The 21470-nt window shown below is 38.3% G+C and overlaps 1 protein-coding gene across 1 annotated transcript in view; it reads left to right on the top strand.

The window, feature by feature from the left end:
- The window catches only part of LOC118917090 (uncharacterized), an 86761-nt gene that overhangs the window by 53664 nt on the left and 11627 nt on the right, over positions 1-21470 (top strand). The window lies entirely within an intron of this gene.

The following is a 21470-nucleotide window of genomic DNA, read 5'->3' as shown; positions in this document are numbered from 1 at the left end:
ACCTAGACCTTAAAAATGTTAATACTATTTAAATTTTATATACATATATTACAGAGAATTTTGGACAATATTTTAATTTTTGCTTCTGTCATGTCACTAGTTTTTTTTTTAATCCTGTGCATGGCAAATATAAAGGATTTTGAAAATAATTTTAAAATCAGAAAATAATGATTATTAAATATCGAGATTCCTAAAGAACTGAAGGTTTTGTGGGGAGAAGAAAAATGAACTCCAAAATCCTTTCTCTCTCTTCTTCATGCAGCCAGTTTCATAAAGGTGCCAATATTATCTTTCTTAACAGTTAAAGGGTCTAGCGGAAGAATAGTTGTTTCCTTGTGATGCGTGTTCCTATAAGAGTAAAATGAATATGACTGTTATATCAAGGCCTTTAGGTGGAAAAAAAAGGATGGGATCTGACATAAAGAGTGGATGGATCTCAAACCAGCCTGGACAATCAAAACGCTCTATGCAGCGAAGTTTGTAAAAGCATTAATTCCTCAAGGAATTTAAAGAACTGATAAGGCAAGTAGTAGCAACTCATTTATTAAAGGAATTTCTGGAACTTGTGGAATCAGACAGCACAACACAAACCCCAGAGGCCAGCAACCCCGTGTAAGGGGGCACCCTGTGGTCCACAGAATTGGAGGACTGCTTCCTTTGCTCAGCGGTTCAGCACCTACTCCTCTGCCAACGCTTCAGCCCTGGAAGCAATGCTTAATGTTTCACTCTCTTTGGACAGGTGTCTGAACTCCCACCAATCACTTGGAGAATAGAGGGGGCAAAGAATGCGTCTTCTGTTTCTGCTCCCTCAGCCTTTACGATGTAGAAGGAATGATGTTTGGTGTAAGTGGTATCCCTCAAAACTTTAGCTGAAAACCTGTTTTACTTGTAAAAGGATCTTTAAAATTTAGAGGAAAATGCTTGATGTTCAATAGATACCCAACGAATGAACTTAAGATTGAAACCAGTTGAGAGATTTTAAAAACTCAAAAAAAAAAAGAAAAATCAGGATACAGGTATGTGTATTGCAGCAAGCTCTTGGCAACCCTCGTATGATTTTTTTTATTAAGTCCTATCATTGATATACACTCTTATGAAGGTTTCACAAGAAAAACAGTGTGGCCACCACAGTCACCCCCATTATCGAGTCCCCCTTCATACCCCATTGCAGTCGCCGTCCGTCAGTGTAGCAAGACGCTAGTCTTCTCTGAGCCACACTGTCCTCCCCGTAACCCCACACACACCATGTGCACCAATCATGATACCCCATAATCCCCTGTCCCTCCCTCCCCACCTGCTCTCCCCAACCCCTCCCCTTTGGTAACGGTAGTCCCTTCTTGGAGTCTGTGAGTGTTGGGACCTTTTGCCTCTTTTGGGCTTGTGACCATGAGGTGGCGGCAGGCTGGAGGTTTCCACCCTCCCTCATTACTTCCGCATTCGTAGCCCAACTGAGTTCCCGCGCGCACGCTCTTAGCCCTAACTCCGCCTCCCCACCTAACCTAAAACCTGCCTAAGACCCTAGTGACAGATGAGATAATCAATTACCATTGGTTTTTGCTACCTCCTTATCTTCCCCTATATAACTAAGCTTCTGATGCAATAAAGCTGAGTTTTGCTGTGCCTCCAAGGCTGACACAACTCCAGGCTTGGTGTGGTTTTGTTTTCCCCGGATCTCTGGGGAGGGTGACCGAGCCGTCGACACTTGCCCTCTCGCTCAGGGTGGTCCTGCTTGTCCCCCCTCCTCCACCCCCCGCCTTCTTGTTGCTGAGGAGCAACATGTGAGTCTGCTGCTTTTTATTTTGTCAGTTTTGCTTCATTGTTATACTCCACAAATGAGGGAAATCATTTGGTATTTGTCTTTCTCTGCCTGACTTACTTCACTGAGCATAATACCCTCTAACCCTCGTATGATTTTATTGTAATGTGGTAAACACTGTGTGCATAGTGCCATCCTCCTCTCCTAAAGGTGTAAAACAGACTGGGAATGCCTCTTTGTGTATATAAATTGGACTAAAAGAGAATTTAAGAAAATAAAATTTAAGTGAGTGGATTTTTTTTAATTGATATAGTTCTTTATAAAACCAATTAGACCATAAAACATCACAATTAACACCAAAAAATGAAAAGGTGATAATCACTAATGTATTTATTGCTAAGATTTCCTCTATGATATCAGCAAAGTCTCAAAATATTTTTTTCACATTTTTAAAATTCATTCATTTAACGAACAGTTACAGAGCACTTTTTGCTGGTAACTAGGATTCATGCCAGGCATATGCACATCAGCAAGACAGACACAACCCCTGCTTAGTTTTCAGAGAGGGAGACAGAAGATGACGATAATGATTTCTCAACTGTTCGCTCATGTAGCAGATATTCACTGAGGGCCTCATACTGGCCTCCACATGACCCTGGAAGTAGGGCAGCAAACAGAACAAACTCCTTGCTTTCATGGAACCCAAACTAGAATGAGAAAGAGATATCAACAATGAAAAGGTAACTGTATAAAAAGCTTTAAAATGCTATAGAGAGAAGTAAAGCAGGGCAATAGACAGGAAGTGGAATCCTGTGGGGTCTGGCATGAGTTTGTGCAGGATGGTCAGGAAAGCCCGCCCTGAAGGAAGGGAAAGGGGGAAAACAGTTACCACTGGAAGAGTGTCCCACCACCCAGAGATGGATTGTGGCAGCTCTAAAGGTGACGGACAGGTACTGAGGCCTTATATCCCAGGTAGTGCACTATACACTTCACATGTATTGATGTCTATTCTTCAAGACAACCCCATGAGGTGAATATGGTCGGTTTACAGATGAGGAAACTGAGGTACAGAAAAGTCACATGACTGGTTAAGGTCCACAATTCATGATATGTAGAGAACAATGTGAACTCAGGTGGACTGAGAAAAATTCCTTTTAAAAATAAGTAACCGCAAAACTAATTATAACCTTTGGTATGTGGAATAATGTTATAAAAAACAAAACAGACATCTAAAAATAGTAGAGAAACCACTGAATGTAAGGTCAAATGGGAAGGCCTCCGAGGAGGCCACATTTTACCTGCAAACTGGAGGACGAAGAGTCGCACAAAGGGAGACAGGGGTACTTTCCAGGAAGAAGGAAGAGCATGTGTCTGTTTTCCTGCAGCCAGAAGGAGCTGGCAGATTGGAGGAGCTTGGGAAAAACTGGGGAATTCAAAGCCCAAAGAATAAAGAGAAGCATCCTGAGAGATGAGGTAGGAGAACTAGGCAGACGCCTGGGTCTGATACTGAGTTTGGATTTTATTACAAGTCACCAAGCCATTTATTCAGAGTATTATCTGGTTTTGCTTTTGAAGAATATCACTTTGCTTCTATTTGAAGAAGGAATTAGATTTTCATGGACAGTTGATAGAGAATGGGGGGGGTGGAAGGGCAAAGGATCACATTTTCTTTAACTGTACAATAAAAAGAAAAGGAATAAGCAAGTGGCCTCTATGGGAATGTATAAATGCACACATAAATATTAATCCTGGTATCCAGTATTTACTTATGAATAAACCAAAACTGTTTTTAGGAGAACTGCCATAGTTGTGCTATTTCGTTTTCCCAGAACTCGTGCAAGAGGAATATTCTGCCTGTTCCCTAGGGTTTCTGAATCCTTGCCATTTGCTGGGCTTGCTGAGTGAGGAAGGGGTTGTGTTCCTTCATCCTTACAAATTCATTCCGTAATTTTCTGACCATTTCTCTAACTACAGAAGGTCATCAGAGTGCTGGTTATGATTTGCTTGGACTTGACATGTTAAAATACCTTTTAGCCACACATTAAATGTATAATTCTATTTGTGAGAGGAGGCTGTTGACAGAAACTGTTCTGGAATGGTACAGACGAACTCCACCTCAATCTGTTTTCACAGGAATGTTCAATGTTTTATAGTACACTGTGGTTTTGAATTTAGGATCAAATTTGGAACTGAACCACTTTCCGTTCGGTAAAGCAGAACTAAAATGTCACAGCTGTGAAGATGTGTCTTTTTATAGAAGAGAGTTGCTCTGTCGTGAGCACCACCAAGTGGCCTGTGCAGATCTTACAAGTCTCCCAAGACGTTACTTGATTGCAGGGTTTCATCCAAAGACCAGCTTGGCTGTCTACAGGGAGATAACGATTTTTAAGCATACCTTTTGAGAAATGAAGTCAATCATGAAGTAAATGTTTGTTGCGTTTCCCCAAAATTTAACCAAAGAATAAAAACCACCGCTACAGTTTGAAGTTCCAAATGTGGCAGTTGAAAGTCTGCTTGATACACTCGTTGTATTATCAGAAATAGATATGATGATAGAAGGGGACAAAAAATGAGCCCCAGACTGGAACACCACTCTCCTTACTGATGCAGGCTGGGCCTCTTTCACACAGCTGCAGAAACTTATTCCTGTCTGTTTCTGGGGTGTGAGCCACCTTCCCTGAGCAACTTGAACCTCAGTACTGGAAGGAGACAAATTGCCACATGCCCAGCTTCACATTATAACAATTCTCATCCCATATATGTATGAACATAAGGTTTAACATTTTTTTCACATTGACACCTTGTCTGATTTTTTTCTTAACTATCTAAAATCTAGAATTGGAAATACAAAAAATGTGGCCCCTGCTCCTGGAGATGAGCCTCAAAGGACTATAGGATATAGTCGCTCCCTGCTCTGGTTACAAAGTCAAACGCTCCCTGTGTGGAAAAGGGGGTGCTACCTGGAAAATTCCTCCTAGAGCCTCATGTCCAGCCCTGCCCATCCTATTCATGCCTTACTCTGACAAATGAAATTAAAACAAATTTAAATGGATGAAGATTTATTCAATATTTTAGGAATTTTAATATTTCTTAGGGTCAAAGAATGTCTGAAAATTATTTCTGTACATAATAAAAGATTAATCTTTCATGAAGCAATTAAAAGGAAATGTCATTAAAGCTGTGGAAAGCATGTTCTAAGGCACTTGCACAGTATTTAAGAGTCTGAAGTCTTGCTGTTAAGAAATAACTATATATATATATATATATATAATTAGGTATATTAATATGAACAGATTTCTGAAAAGACAGTGATTAAAAGTTTTATCAGGCCCTGGGAAGGAACTGGAGGCCTGATGGTGACTTATTTCCCTAAGGACAGAGAGCAAGGAAGTGACAGAATCCTCTGATGCCACCTTTTTATTCCTGTGGCATTTTGCAGTTTACAGAGCGCTTTCAGTTCCTCTCATCCCCTTCCTTTGTCTTGCAGAGAAAGAACAACTCATCAGCCCACTTAGAGTAAGGCAACTGTGATTCTCCCAGGGAAAGGCACTCGCTTTAGGCTGAAAGCTGTGGGCTTCACTCAGCAACAAGTCGAGCTGACTTTATAGTTTTTAAAACACTACAGTTTTTCATTGATTTCTCCCAAGAATGCTTCAAGATGGGTAAAGTAGACATCATTCCTAACTAACAAGCAAAAAAACTACCATGAAAGGGGGACGTGATCTGCCCAAGGCCAAGCAGAGCTGGAGCTGGGAGGAGACACAGATCTCCTGAGTTCAGACCCAGTTTCCTGCCTGCTATTTTCTGCTGTCACCTTCTACATCTCAAAAGTCATCCACCACAAGAGTCAAAGCCCAAGCGGGGAACAGACCCTAAAGAAACAGGAAAACATAATTAGGTAAAATTTTTTTCTGAAGAAAAAGTGTGCCTGGAAAGGAGATTAATTATGTTTTAGTTTTTATTTACATGCACTCAACAGAAGGAACACAAAAGGCAAAAAAGGCACATTTTAAAATTACATTTAAAGAAAAAAATGTCTGTGAGCAGCAGTCAATTAGGAGGCAGCTAAGCAGGGAGCAGTGGGGAGGTCTGAGGCCGTATCAGTGAATTTGGACTTCAACTGCTACACGTCGTTTTATTTGCAAATACCGCCCTGGGAATAATATTTGTTCTACAAAAAGGCAAACTGCATAAACATTTTCTACTTAGTAGCAAAAGAATTCAAAAGAAATGGAAACTCCAGAACTACATCTTCCAGTCTTGTGAACGGCCAAGTTTAAAAATCAGATGCGCATTTTCATCCAAGACAAAGTGGGATCATGACAAGCAGCTCTGGACAGTGGAAATAACCTGTTTGCAGCTCACTACTGAGACCCAAGGCTACACAGCTCTTTCAGAAACAGCATCAGAAAACCTGGTTCCAGCTCATCTCTGCCACATAGGTGTTAATCAAGTACAACTGACCCTCAAACAACATGGGTTTGAATGGTATGGGTCCACTTACATGCATATTTTTTTCAATAAATATATTCCAAAATGTTTTGGAGATTTGTGACAATTTGAAAAACATTTCCTTTTCTCTAGCTTACTTTACTATAAGAACACTGTATACAATACATATCTAAAATATGCATTAATTGACTGTTTATGTTAACAGAGGTGCTTCCAGTCAATTAGTAGGATATTAGTAAATTCTGGGGGAGTCAGAAGTTACACATGGATTTTCAACTGCACGTGGGGTTGGTGCTGCTAAGCCCTGCACTGTCCAAGGGTCAACTGTCCTCACACCTCAGTTTCCTCAACTGCAAACTGACATGAATCATGAGCACAGAAGGTGACCCCATTTATGCCAACCAGATGCCTTGCGTGAATTCTCTAAGCCATTCTGCACATAGCCCTATTACATGTATCTACATTTTTGCCCATTTGTTTAACCAGGGCTGAGAGAAGTCCTTAACATGCTCAGAGAAACCACAGGTCTGATTCCAGAGGTCACTGCCTTAATCTGCCTTCTTGGACGCTCATTTTTTTCATAATAAAGTAATAAATTGGCATGCAGGTTTCACAGTGGTCTCTCATGAGCTTTATTTGTGAATCGGTCCTCTCACATCCAGCTCCCAGAATTATGTCAAATTTATGACACTTCAGAACTGAAGACTGGATTCCAAACTATGGTAACAGTGAAGCTTTTGTGTAATCGGCTAGGGAGCCAGTCACTGGACGCACCCCTCTAGGCTTATTTCCAATAGAAATTCGCCACCTTCCATCACATTGCCATCACCTCTTATAAACTATAATGGGATGAAAAAAAGCGCTGGGATTCAGTCTGAGATCCCACTCCCAGGCTCCGTGGGTTAGAACTCACATCTATCATATAGAAACCACAAGAGTGAAGAAAGCCAGCACCTTCAACTTAGACTCTGACTAAATATCTTTGGGACCTCAAAAGAGATAACAGGAAGGATTGAAACTGAAAGCCTTATTTACCAGAAATGAAAATGTGAACATAGCTTTGGGACACACCCATACAACCATTCTGTGTTCTATAAAAAACTAGCCAGGACAGCTTTGGGATGAAGTGAAAGATGGAGTGAGAGTGTGTCAGAGAGTTGTGTTGTTTGAAGAAATGGCCAGTAGCTGAAGAAAGCAGAAAAAATGCTGATTTTATAACAAGGCTTGCTCAGACTACTGGCAGGCTCAGGCTACCAGTTCTTGTGTGCTTATAACAGACAAGGATTTAGAGACCACACCAAGCCCCCAACTATTGTTTCTATTAGAGCAGAGAGAGAGGAAAATTCTACCCAGCACAGGTTTGGGCTTTAGATAGGTGGAGGTGTGGAGTAGATACAGGTAACCTACGTGAAAGGCAAGTGTATGTGCATTTGTGTATGTGTGTGCACGTGTGTGGGTGTGTTCATGTGTGTGGATGCGTATGAAAGCACTTACATTGGGCTCTAAGTCCTATAGTTCTGGGGAATGGTGGGGTCATGGTATATAAGCAGAAACAAAAATTAGTCCTTCACTAGAGAAAGCTTTGAACTTACAAGATATTTCAGATAAACCATATTCCCTGCTTACTGCCTAGGCAAATATTTAAGTCGAACAGAAAAAAAAAAAAGGTATTTTAATGTCCCTATATGGTAACACTCCACACTCCATGTCTCCAAGACAGGTTGGCTCTAGAAAAGGTCTAACCAATGAAACACATATGGACCACTGTACAATTTGTATAATTTGATCCCATCTCTTCATGGCTTAGGAGCGTTACCTATCTGATGAAAAAGGTAAATGGGAAATGATTTGCTTGAGAAACTAACCCTTAGTAAGAAGGTAACTTCTGAGACTTAGTACCATGTAACTATTTCAGAAAGAGAAGAGGGTCTTCCACTTATATGCTGAACTAGAGTAAGACTTTTTGCCTCCTGCAGGATGAGTCGTTACATATTAACGAATCCACAAGCCACAAAGAACCCCTGGGGTGGCCTGATTGCTTTTTGAACTGCTTAATTCATGTAAGTTATCCACTTCATTAAATTTGCCAAGCAATACTTACTCTGTGTTTGACCTTTTATGGCTTGTTTCCAACATTTTAACATTAAGGCAACAATATTGTTTGCAAACTACAGTCTGGCAAATAAAACACTAAAAGAAATACCAGAAACTGAATTACATTCATTTTCCTAAATTTCTCCACTTAATGCTAAAAGACTAAAACTAAAACTTGCAGACATGATTAAGTCAAGGATCTGTGACAGGAAGAGTGTGTTGGATTATCCAGGTGGGGCTGATGCAATCATAAAGGTCTTCACAAGAGGAACACAGGGAGGTCAGGTAGAGGAAAGGCAAGGTGTTGATGCAAGCAGAGAGGTGATGCAGCCATAAACCAGTGCATGCAGCAGCCTCCAGGAGAGAGAATAGCCAGAAACAGCTTCTCCCCAGGGCCTCCAGAAGGAACCAGCCCTTCCAACACCTGGATTTTTAACTCTTAAAACTCACTGTAGACTTCTGATCTCCAGAACTGTAAGACAAGAGATTTATGTTGTTTTAAGCCTTGAAGTGTGTGGCAATTTGCTACATGGCCATAAAAAAACTGAAACAGACTCACTTGTCAATGTATGAAAAGTTTCAAACATAGTAAATAGCCCAGGAAACACCCTCCATATTCGCCTCACCCTCAGCCACTTTTTAAGCACAGTGTTCAGTCAGTTCCTCAGGTCTAAGCTGTCCACTTTTGCTGGGCAGCTGTGTCTGGGGAGCTTTGTCCCTGCACACTAGGTGAAACCTCAACCCCAAGCTGGGGAGCGTTCTTGACTCTGAACAAAAAGGAATTCTTGAGCAGGGTCAGACAAGTGTAGGTAAGGAAGGAATTCAATAAAGTGAGAGTAGCAACAGATGGCAAGTGCTTTTCAGACAGCAAGGGAGAACAGAGGAAGGAAAGGGGAGCTCAATGAATTCCTGCTCGGCATAGGGCGAATCCCCTGCCAACTCCTGAAGCCAGGGTCACCTGGCATCCATTTGCTTGAGTCTGCACAGCATGGGAATTAAGCCCCTATCACCCCAGAATTTGGGGGAGCCACAGAGCACTGGATAGAGTGAGATTATGTTCTAAGAACTTCCCAAAGGCAAAGAAAGGAGATTTCATCATTAATTTTTAGGATAAAAATTCTTCTGTACACATTTGCCAAAATTTGTTTATCCATTCATCCATTGATGAATTCCTGTTGTTGCTATCTTTTGGCTACTATGCGTAGTGCTAATGTGAATACCTTTCTTTTTTTTTTATTCTTGTGTGTGTATATATCTAGGAGTGAATTGCAGGGTCATGTGGAAGAACAAGCAAGCTGGTTTTTGTGATGGTTGCACTCTTTTATATTCCACCAGCAATGTCTGAAGGCTCTAATTCCACCCCATTTCACCACACCATAGTGAACCTAGAAAATATGCTTAGTGAAATGAGCCAGGCACAAAAGACCACATACTGTATGACTCCATCTGTGTGAAATAACCATAGTAGGCAAATCCGCAGAGGCAGAAAGCAGGTCAGTGGGTGCCAGGGCTGTGGAGAAATGGAGTAGCTGCTCAGCGGGTGCAGTTTCCTTGGGGAGCGATGACAGTGCCCGGGAACTAGGCAGTGGGGGTGGAGGTGTAGCAATGTGAATGTGCGGAATGCTACAGAACTGTCCATTTTAAAATGATGCATTTCAGGTTATATGAATGTTACCTCACTAAAAAAGCTTATAAGAAATGTATTTCAGTTGGCCTGTTAATTTATTGACAGTATTTTATAGATACTCATTTCAATTTATGGTTATACTGGTAGATACCCCAAATTGTGCTCTAGCTCCAAGTGGATCTGGGACCCAGGTTATTCCTTTGCTATCAAGGGTCCGGCCTAGGATGTGTAACAGAGACATCTCTGCAGAATTTGTTAGAGTCAGACCAAGGAAGGAAGGAAGGAAGGAGGGAGGGAGGGAAGGAAGGGAGGGAGGGAGGGAGGAAGGAGGGAGGGAGGAAGGAAGGAAGGAGGGAGGGAAGGAAGGAAGGAAGGAAGGAAGGAAGGAAGGAAGGAAGGAAGGAAGGAAGGAAGGAAGGAAGGAAGGAAGGAAGGAAGGAAGGAGGGAGGGAAGGAAGGAAGGAAGGAGGGAGGGAAGGAAGGGAGGGAGAGAGGAAGGACGGAGGGAAGAAGGGAGGAGGGAAGGAAGGAAGGAAAGAAGGAAGGAGGGAAAGAAGGAAGGAGGGAGGGAAGGAAGGAAGGAAGGAAGGAAGGAGGGAAGGAAGGAAGGAGGGAGGGAAGGAAGGAAGGAAGGAAGGAAGGAAGGAAGGAAGGAAGGAAGGAAGGAAGGAAGGAAGGAAGGAAGGAAGGAAGGAAGGAGGGAGGGAAGGAAGGAGGGAGGGAAGGAAGAAATGTTGGGGGAGGAGGAAGGTGGGTAGAAAGCTAATAGAGGCAATTTTCCAGACTGATCCCACCCTGGACCAGCCTGTGAGGGAACAAGAAAAGCTATACAAAATTCAGGTTCACATTAACCTTTTCTTTCTCTATTTTAGTGGAAAAGATACATTAAAATACAAGAATTGATCCTATAAAGGAACAAAAATAATTTTTCCTCTACTCTTCTAGATTCTTGGCTGAAAAGGCAGATTAACAGGAGAAAAACAAACAGAAGTTCATTAACAGGTACACCTCCTGATACATGGAAACCTGAGTAACTCTGAACTGGCCCAAGCCACCACTGTAACTATTGTCTCCAGCAGAAGACAAAAGAAAGATGTTGGAGGCTGGGGGAGGCCACCTACGGAGAGGTTACCAGGAAAAGCACAGTCAAGAAGGGTGGTTGTTACAAAACAAGTTTAGAATTTTGCCTTCTCCACTGAGAAGAGTTTCTGCAGAAGTAAACCCGTCTTTGTCTTCCTGGTACTGAGAGGGAGATACCCTTACAATTGGAGATTTCCCTTATAAATGCAAATTTCTCTCACAGAAAGGTAACTTTTTCTTGGTTTTTCATAGCTTCTCCCTTGTCTGCTTCTTAGAAATAACCAGCCAAAAATAATCTTTACGCCAAAGAGACCATTTTTGGGGATGGCAAGTTCAGCTTCCCTTTAATCCCTTGATATTAAAAGTCAGTCACTAAGTGGATTAAGAAGTTGATGACATCGTTAAGGAATCATTTCCTTAAAGACAGTGATTGATACTTCAAAAGAATATTGTGTAATTTGCAATCACAATATAAGGTGGTCACAGGGACGATAGTACAGCATGGAGAATATAATCAATGATTCTGTAACATCTTTCTATCTTGATGGGTAGTAACCACACTAGAGGGGATGAAGATTTAATAATAGAGGTAACTGTTGAACCACTGTGTTGTACATTTGAAACTAAAAAAGCCTTATCAACGATACTTCAATTTAAAAAAAAAGACTATTGTAGGTATGTCACCAAGCTCGTCAATAAAACAAATTTTCCAAGTGAAGAAAATGACTGAATGGCTCACCCTTTCTGAAAAAGATACAAAAGAAAATTAGATTACATTTCTTTCTTCACAAACTAGTCCAGAAATGTTTTTTTCGATCAGCAGGTGGCGCTGCCAACATATTGCTGAAACTAACATCATGACTAAGCCCAATTTCTTTAATCCCTTTATTGCACAGGGAACTTGAAATAGTCTGTTCATTTTTTTTTAAATCAATGTCATGATTGGAATAAAGTTCACTACATTTGCATTAGTTAGCCACCTCAAAAGTTCTGAAATCCTGAGAAATTTAATTTAATAACCATATAGATAAGGCCTTTAAAACATGATCATCATACTATTACTACTAAGTAACATAGATTCAATTTTTTCTATGAGGAAGGCACTTTACTGGATCTTCACATAAACTTCTTATTTAATCCTAACAAACTGAAACGATATTATTTCTGTTATACAAAGGAGAAACCTGAGGCTTAGGTAAATTATGTTCTTTGCCAAGTCACACAGCTCTATAAGAGAATCAGGGACCAGAATGAGGTCTGGCTTCCTCAAAAGCCCACATCCTTAACTACATTACCCATATGTCACACATAGGGTCACAGTGCTATATTATTCCCAGCATTCTGGAAAAGACATTTCAAAGACAGGCTTCCTAAATAATAGAGAGACGGGTCATCTTAAACAAACGACCCTAATTCACACCATTTAAAAAGTTAATTTGATTTCACTTCTAAATGTTGCTTGTATCCAGAATTCATTCAAAGTTTCAATTCATACAAGTTTAACCTTGTTTCTGTTTTGAGAAAATTAAGAATGAAAAGGGATATCCCACTGAGTCAAATTCCTAGGACCAAGACCTTGAGCAACATACAGAATGAAAGGCAACCTAAAACACAAAATGATATGTGTAAACAAAAAGAAGCTAAATTACTGAGACAGTCTGTGTAGTAGTAAAGAAAAGGAAAAAGGAGTATGCTATTTGCATACTTAAAATCTGACCTTTTCATGACCAGATTTTTATGAATTGTAAAGGGAAAAATCAGTAGTTGGCCTGTTTGACACTGTTCTGAGTAAAAAGCTAGATTCATACAGGAAAAACTGAAGAAAAAGTAAGTAAGGCACAGGTGCACTCATTCTACATTTTTCTGGTAGACAAATCCCATGTGTTGATTTGTAAAAGTTACCTGGTTTCTAAAATTTGACACAGTATGAGTTTTTCATTTCATCTAAAATTAAGAACTGTTATCTCTGAAATAAAGATAAAATGAGGCCTCATCATAACCCAGTGCTCCATATTCCCATTCAGTCATTTAATCCCACCGCCTTTCAAGAGAAGAAGGGATGCTCCAGGGTCATGAACACCATTTAAATAAATTAAGGTTTTCTTACCAGGCACCTAAGATGAACCCTAGTGAGCCATACTGGACCACATCATTTCTCTTGATTCTCTAGCATAACACAAAAGGCCAAGAGACTTCCTTTACCAGAAGTTGTACCTGAACATTGCCCTTGACATTTACCTTTTCAGGAGCAAATCAGGATAGACCTGAGATGACCAGGGGTTCTCAACATCAGCACTATTGACATTATGGGCCGGAGAATTCTTTGTTGTGCTGTCCTGTGCCCTGTAATACATTTAAAATCATTCCTGGCCTCTACCCACTAGATGCCAGCAGCACCCTATCCAATACTGATAATCAAAAACGTCTCTACACATTGCCAAAAGTCTGAAAAGCACAGGAATAGATTAATCAAGATTTACCTCTGGGACTAGCTAGGGAGCCCATGTCTCTTAAACATACCACACAGAAGTATCTGAACTAAACCCTTTCAGAAAAGATGCCTGTATGAAAGAAAAATAGTCTTAAGCAACCAAGAGCATTTGGTACAGTAGTTCTTCTAAACGTATATACAGCAAACATAAAATACAAAATTTAAATTGCGTACTATCTGAAACAAAGCAAAGGGAAGGTGAATGAAGATCTGCAGCAGGACTGAGGACGTTAATACCTGTTTACTCAACAAGCATATAGAGTATCAGACCATACTTAGAAGATTAGAATATCTAATTTTTTTAGTTGACTTGAGAAAGTTCTCTCTGAACATGAATTTTTCACTGTGGATTTGTATATACAATATTTAGCCCCTAAGAACCTTGAACAAACATTGCATTTGGCTGTATGAAGTGGGGTACCAGCTGAAAGAGCTGTATTTCAGGAAATACATCTCTATTACCATTTTTTGAGGTTATCAAAAGTATTCCCTACACAAAGATGTATAATTCCCTTAGGAACATAATTTATTCTGTGTCTTGGTGCTTTCAAATCTGAAGTTTATGAATATAGTTTAGCTTTTACAGATTAAATTATGAGCTTTGAAATTCAAATTTATCTCATCATGAACATTATATTTGCCATTTTAAGATTCTTCATCCTCTAATCTCATGATAAGGCTATATCCACACTCTCTCCAGCTCTTTAAATGGAGCCAGTTGCCCACACATCACCCAAGATCCCTGTCCCGTGCTAACTCCCCAGACCCACTGCTTGCTGCTCTCCTCCCCCTGGTGGTGTGACTCACTGGATCTGCTCTTTCTTCTCACTCTCTGGGTCTGTTATTCATCCATTCATAAACTTGCCATGGCTGTCTCCCAACTCTGCATACTCCATTTTAACATTACCCAAAATTCACAAAACAGGTTCTCCCCAAACTGCATCTGGGGAAACTGAGTGGCCAGTCTAGGTCCCTGATCTCCATCCGTGGGAGGAAAAATAGGCTCTGCCTATTCAAGGCATAGGAACATTATTATGAATGAAAGTGTAAGGTTATACCCACAAGCTACAGGTAAGAGGCTAACTGAAGGACTTGAATTCACAAATCCAAAAGCTACATTCACAATTCCATTTAATCTTATGTAGGCCACAGTGCAAGTACCAAGGAATAAATTCCACTTGTACCCGTATTGTGAAAACACCACATATTTACCAAGTATTTAGCTGCAGTATCCTGAAAGTTTAGAGGCTTAAGATGCTTACCAGGAAGGTTTACTAGTTTTCATTGGGAAATGTAACCATTCTTGAGAGATCAGAATCTGTAGGCTGCAGATACTGAACAAGAGCAGCTTATAAAAACTCTATGCTTCTAAATGTTTGGTATAAAATAACACCGCTCAATTATAAACTTCAGAGATATCTATTCCTTTATATCAAAATGTCTTCTTTTGCAAAAGACAATATTTTTAAAATAAGCATTTGCCTTTCAGGATTTAGAAAATAAAGATGGATAAACATTCTCTACAGGATATTCTTTCTCTTTCATTTACTGAATAGTTTTGTGAATAACTGTTCTGATATGGTAGCATATTCAATAATATAAAATGAAACAGGGAGAGTCAGAAGTATTGATACAGTGGTATCATTTGTGTTAACATAAATATAATAGGTAGACACATAAAGAGATGACAGCTAGATGATAAATGGATAGGGACAGGCTTGAATATAGAGAAAATATTTCTAGAAGAAGGGTCAATAAGTTAACAATTATTGCCCTTAAGAAGGAAACCCATTTACTGGAAGATGGGTAGGAGGGAGACCTACTTTCTACTGTTGACATTTTGGTACTGTTTATTTTTTATGTATTCTCAGTGGGAAACTGACAAACTGAAATACAGACAGACACACAAAAACACACACACAAAGTGGATAGATAATACTATCCCTAAATTCAACCTATGCAGCCAATCCATCTTCTAAAAACATGAGTCACTGCCCTTGAAAGAACCCCAAGTGTGGACTATCTTGACTCATTGAAAAAGCCTTTATTTAATTGGATAAATTTATGTTCTGTTCCCAAATGGAACGAAAAAGAAAGAAACCTACAATAAAACAAGTAGAACCTACAATTTTGCAGCTTGGGAATTTAATTGAAACATTTAATTTAGTTGTAAAGTGAAACAACTTGTTTTGTATGTTTCATCATAAAAAATTTTCTATTGAAGAAGTGACTCTATACAGAGACTAAAAGAAAGTATTTGAGATAATTTGTCAATGAAATTAAAATTGATTACAAGGTTAAAATAACCCCCATTGAAATAAATTTTCTCAAACTTAGCAAGTAATGAAACACCTATAGAAAGATTATTTTCTTAATTAAAAATAATACAGTCTACAAAGAAGTGACAAACCCAAACATATTAACCATAAAGGACAACTTTGAAGATGATTGAAATCAAGTCTATAAAACAATAACTATAAGATCACATTGAAAAAGCAAAGACTGATAATACTAGAAAAATCTTCAGAAAAATGCCAACCACTTCCTGTAAGAGACAAGTATAGTTAAAAAACTGATTAACATTAATATATACAAATAATAATTTTAATTATGCTGTGATATACATGAATATGTTTAAATAACTTCCCTTTTGAGCATAATCTTCAGTAGAACTAATTGTGGCCTATTATACACAAACCCCAATTTTGGCTGACAAATATATACATACATATCAAAGTATTATTTAAAATTAAATAATTACAAGGGTTTTTATTACGTCCTTTTACTCTCAAAGTTTTCCTGGTTTAGAGGATATATTACATGATCACATGAGTGGATAAGAACTAATGTTGTTGATCAGCTCAGATATTAAAGGACCTAATTTCACTATCCTTAGGTACTTGACTTCCTCTTTCTCATTCTATCTCATTATCTATTAAAATAGATAATATGTGGGACATTTAACAGGGATGTCAAAATATTTTGAGTTTTTTCTATAAACCCCTACTAGTCAAGAACAAGGTGGATGCTTTCCTATTCTCTATAACAGGAAAACTTAGGGATCATAGTTGAGCTATTTCTTTGTTTCATAAATGCTGTATTTTAAATTAAAATTGTAGGTCAAATTTCTTAACCTTCAACAGGAAGGATTCTGTCTGAACAGCATGTTCCAAGGAAGGTTTCCTTTGAAAATCCAATATAAGGAAGAAAGAACAATTAAACATATAAATCAGTGATATAATAAAAGAATAATACAATCTGGCTACAGGGAATTTCTCTCAGCATCACAAGGAAGGTTCAGTTAGGAATACTAAATTTTCTGTATGAAATATATATATGCATGGGAAATACTGATGACACATACATATACATATCCAATATGTAAATGTATGAGAAAACACATATACCCAACTTTATAGAACAAAATTCAACATTCCTACTTTTAAGAGATGTAGTATAGGAATGATGTCTACCTTCTTAACACGGTAAGTCAAGCCAGCACTGTGTCTGAAGTTAAGATATTGGAAGCATACTTTCTGCAACATGATGCAAGACAACCGTGACCCCCATGCTTCAGCCTGGATTTGTTAATATATTGAGTGATTAGACAAAGAGAGAGAGAGAGATGGAGGAAGGGAGGGAGAAAAATTTATTGAACAGTACACTAGATTAGGAATCAGCAAACTTTTCTTGTAAAAGGCCAGATAGCAAACATTTCAGCCTTCGCAGGTCATACGGTCCCTGTCACAGCAGACTCTGTCCCTAAACCACAAACAATACACAAGGGGTGTACATGGCCCCCCTCTTTCCAATAATCTCTATTTATGGACATTGAAATTTGAGTTTCAAATAATTTTCCTGTGTCACAAAATATGATTCTTTCGAGTTTTTTCCCAAACCATTTAAAAATGTTAAAACCATTCTTAGCTCCTGGGCTATTCAAAAACAGGCAGATCAGATTTGGTGACCCTGCCCTAGATCACTTCAACAGTAACTAACTCCAGGAAGTAGAAGTTGGTGGTGGAGGGTTTGGAGGTACAGTGAAAGGCAGTACTGGTGAAGGGGGAAGAGAATTTTACTTTCTATTTTGCCACAACTTCATAATTTCAAAATATTTTGCCAAAATCATGGACTAATGGTAAAAGTTTTTTTAAAATCTATTAGAAAAATATAAACAAAATTATCTAATTATTTATTTTCCTGTTTTTTGAGCATAGCAAGGTAAAGGGTTTACAGAGAAACTATAAAGAGCAATCAAATTATAAAAATATTTTATATTTTAAAACAACATTTTTATTTCTTTCTCTCACTCAGAAAAAAATGACTTGATCTCTTTAGCTGTGAATTATATTCCTGTAGGCAGAGTAACCCTTAGGAATTTCTATTTGCTTTATATCTAATCGCAAGCCTCACTGAACTTTCAAGAACAATGGTGTACACACAGTTCCTACATTCACACCAGTTCCTTTCCTTTTTTTTGGTGTTGAACTCCAGCCAACATTAAATTACCTTTGGAAGTAAAAGGTGGAAAAGAAAACAGCCCAAAGATGGTACTTGGCCTAATTTTATGAGGGCACTCAATCTTAATTTAGAGAAAGAGAGAAGAGGTTTTTTTAGTGTGAGAAGCATGAGAACTGAAAACGAGTAGGGTTTTTCAGACAAGCCTATTTTTGTGAGTTAGGTAACTGTGCTCTTGTTTCAATGCAGGTGGGGCTGCAGGTATGTGTGTGTGTCTATAAATCCACACCCATTGTTAACCAGAAACATCCAGAATACATGTCCAGCAAGAGCACTAGCTACTTCAGGTAAGCAGGCAAAATTTCCAGATTATTTAATCAGTGGCCAAGCTCTGTTATTTTAAATGACCAATTTATCACTATTCAAGAATGAGGTCTTCAGTAAAAGGTAGGGAAAGTTAAACGTAAGGCAGGGAAATTTTAATTTCTCTTCTTTAACTGGATTTCTTTTGCTGGCTTCACACCTTTATTCTCTATTTATATTAATGATATAATAAACTGACATTGACCAAAAAACCACCATTTAAAAATTATGCTACAAGTAATAACTGTCCTCTCTGTTTTCTTTTCAATTTTGTTCTGTTTTAAAATAGGCAATAGTTTCATATAATATCTAAGTAAGTGGCTTATGTTAAATTATTTTTGAAAAGTAAAATATTAGTGTCAGTAAAAACTAACTAGCCAATGTTTATAACATCTAATTGTAGATATTTGATTATGTGCCTCCTGAGCACACTATAAGCTGCTCCAGGACCGTAACTGTGTCATATTATGTGTCCCCCAAGTAGCATACCTGTACATCTGGTATTAGAGGACCCCCAAGGAATGTAGTGTTTGTGCAGAAATTATAATATATAAATTGATTTGCTTTGTCATAGAATATATTTAATATCTATTTTATAATTTACTACTGTAAAACAGAAAGCCAATATTTTTATTTTTTTAAGTAAATAATCATTGACAATAACACATCATAACTTGAAGTTTGAAAAAAAATTAGTTCCCATTCCACTCTAAATTTGACAGCTTTAAAATATGAAAATGGAAAAGTTACACCTTCTCCCTTTTGATATAGATCCTACTTATTTATCTCTATTTCTACCATAGAAAGCCTTTTCTAATGCTTCCTCCAGATTAACTTTTTCTTAACTCTTCTTTACATCCAAAACCCCTGGAAGAATCTGAAGGCACTTAGGGACTCTTCCCCAGCAATATGAGCAGAGACACATAAAATTTTACATACAGATTTTTCTCAGGCTTTTCTGAGCCTCCTGCAAGCTCAGTCATAGACCTGCGGAAGCCCACTGCATCCAGGATCAGACCGTGCCCTAGATGGTTGCTTCAGTTTCTCCACTGCAACATTCATCCTGCCTGAACCTGCTCTCCCCAAGGGAAACTTTTGTGTTCCTGCTTCAGCTGTCCCTGGTCCCTTACTAAAATTTACTCTTTCTCTGTTTTAGTCTTCAAGGTACAAGATAACCGATCCATAATGTAAAAGATAGCATTCCAAAATCTTTCATAGTGTTAGTAAGTTGTAGGAACTTAAACTGAAGTCCTTAATAGGCACCATGTTCATTCTTTAACAGGTTTTTTTAATTCAATGCTTGAATACAAAAAAAAATTCAAAAATGGGTCACTGTACATTAGGAAGGGAAATAGTTTAAATAGGGATAACCTGTAGCGGCAATGATTTTCAATCCAGAGGGGCACTGAAAGGATATGCCATTGACAAGGGGAAGATACCAGAATGAGAGGAATGATCTTTTCAGAAGAGCAGGGTTGTAGACTGTCCATTAAAACTTTCTGGTGAATTTTACTAAAACACACACACACACACACACACACATAAGCATATATATATATATATATATATAGACCTTGTGGAAGCAATATATATTTTATTATATTTATATTATATATATATATATATATTATATAGAAATAGAAAATTTAAATTTAAAATAGTTAAGAAACTATTTTAATAGGGAAGACAATAGGAAACTGTATTTTTGAGAATTGGTTTACATTTGATTAAGTCTTTTACCTTCCATTGGCATGTAGGAAACAAGAAAATGAAGCTCAGAATGAATGAGGATTAAAGGTAGAGGTAAACAGAAAGTTTGGGTTCAGTGTACAGAGTAGTGTATGGAAGCCCTTAGAGCAGGGGAAAACACCAAACAGTTAAGCAGAAAGAGAGTCAGGGAGAAAAGAGAAGAATAATTGGAAAAAGGTAATAAATGATTTAAGAAAAAAAAAGTGGCCCAAAATATCCTAACTTCCTTTTGAATTAAAAGAACTGCCCATTACCCGGCCCAATGCGTGACATATAGCAAATATTCAATAAATACATATTGGATAATGAATAAAATCTTAGAAGATGAGTAAACACATCCAGAGCTGGAGATAATATTATGGTAATTAACAGAGAAGAGACACTAAAGAGAGCTGAAACTCTGCACCACCTTTGGCCTCTTGTGATTATGAGATAAAGTATATAAAAATAATTACAGTACAATAGAGTCCCCTACAAAGGTTATGAACGAATTGTTTGAGAGCAGGGATTATATTGTCCTACCTCTGTACACCCAGTGCTGAGCGGAGTAAGGCATATAGCAGATGTTCCTTTAATGTTTGTGGAACTAAATTGAACAGAAGCAGAGAATAGCAATTCTTCCCATTGCTGAAGTTGCAACATTGGATGATACTTAAAACAGAAGAGGGAAATTAATAACAGCCCAGCCCAGTCTCACTGGCTATTTCCAGAGTAACTTTTACCTAATGCAAAACATGGCATGAAGTTACAACATGAGTTCAAGTAAAGTTGTAAAGAAAATCTTTAAGAGTTATTAAAGATAGAAGGGATTCTGGCTAAGGTAAGTAAGAAAGTAATGTAACATGTCTTCCAATGTTCAGATTCCGAGGTCAGGCAAGGGCAAACCAACAGTAGGGCTAGTAAGAGTGTAAATCATGCAGCCACTTGGAAAAACAGTCAGGTTGCCCCTCAAAAAGTTACAGGTTGCATTGATCCAGCAACTCCACTTCTAGATCCTCCACTCGCAAGAGAAATGAAAGCATATGTTCACACAAAAGCTTGGACACAAATGTTCATGGCAGCACTATGCATACAAGAAAAAAAGTAGAAACAACGCAAATGTCCATCAACTAATAAATAAATAAAATGTGTTATATCCATATAAAGGAATAATATTTGGCCACATAAAGGAATGAAGTCCTAATATAAGCTCCAACATGGATAAACCTTAAAAATGTATTAAGTGAAAGCATCCAGTTGCAAAAGATCACATCTTACTTGAATCCTTTATGAAATGTCCAGAATAAAAAACTCTAAGAGACTAAAAGTAGATGTTTCATAGTGTTTAGGAGATGGAAGATTTAGGAGGTAATAGCTAAAGGGTACAGAGTTTCTTTTGTAGGTGATGAAAATGATCTAAA

Source organism: Manis pentadactyla, chromosome 7, assembly GCF_030020395.1.
Source record: "Manis pentadactyla isolate mManPen7 chromosome 7, mManPen7.hap1, whole genome shotgun sequence".
Taxonomy (NCBI): domain Eukaryota; kingdom Metazoa; phylum Chordata; class Mammalia; order Pholidota; family Manidae; genus Manis; species Manis pentadactyla.
This window is presented reverse-complemented; position numbering and strand designations above follow the sequence as displayed.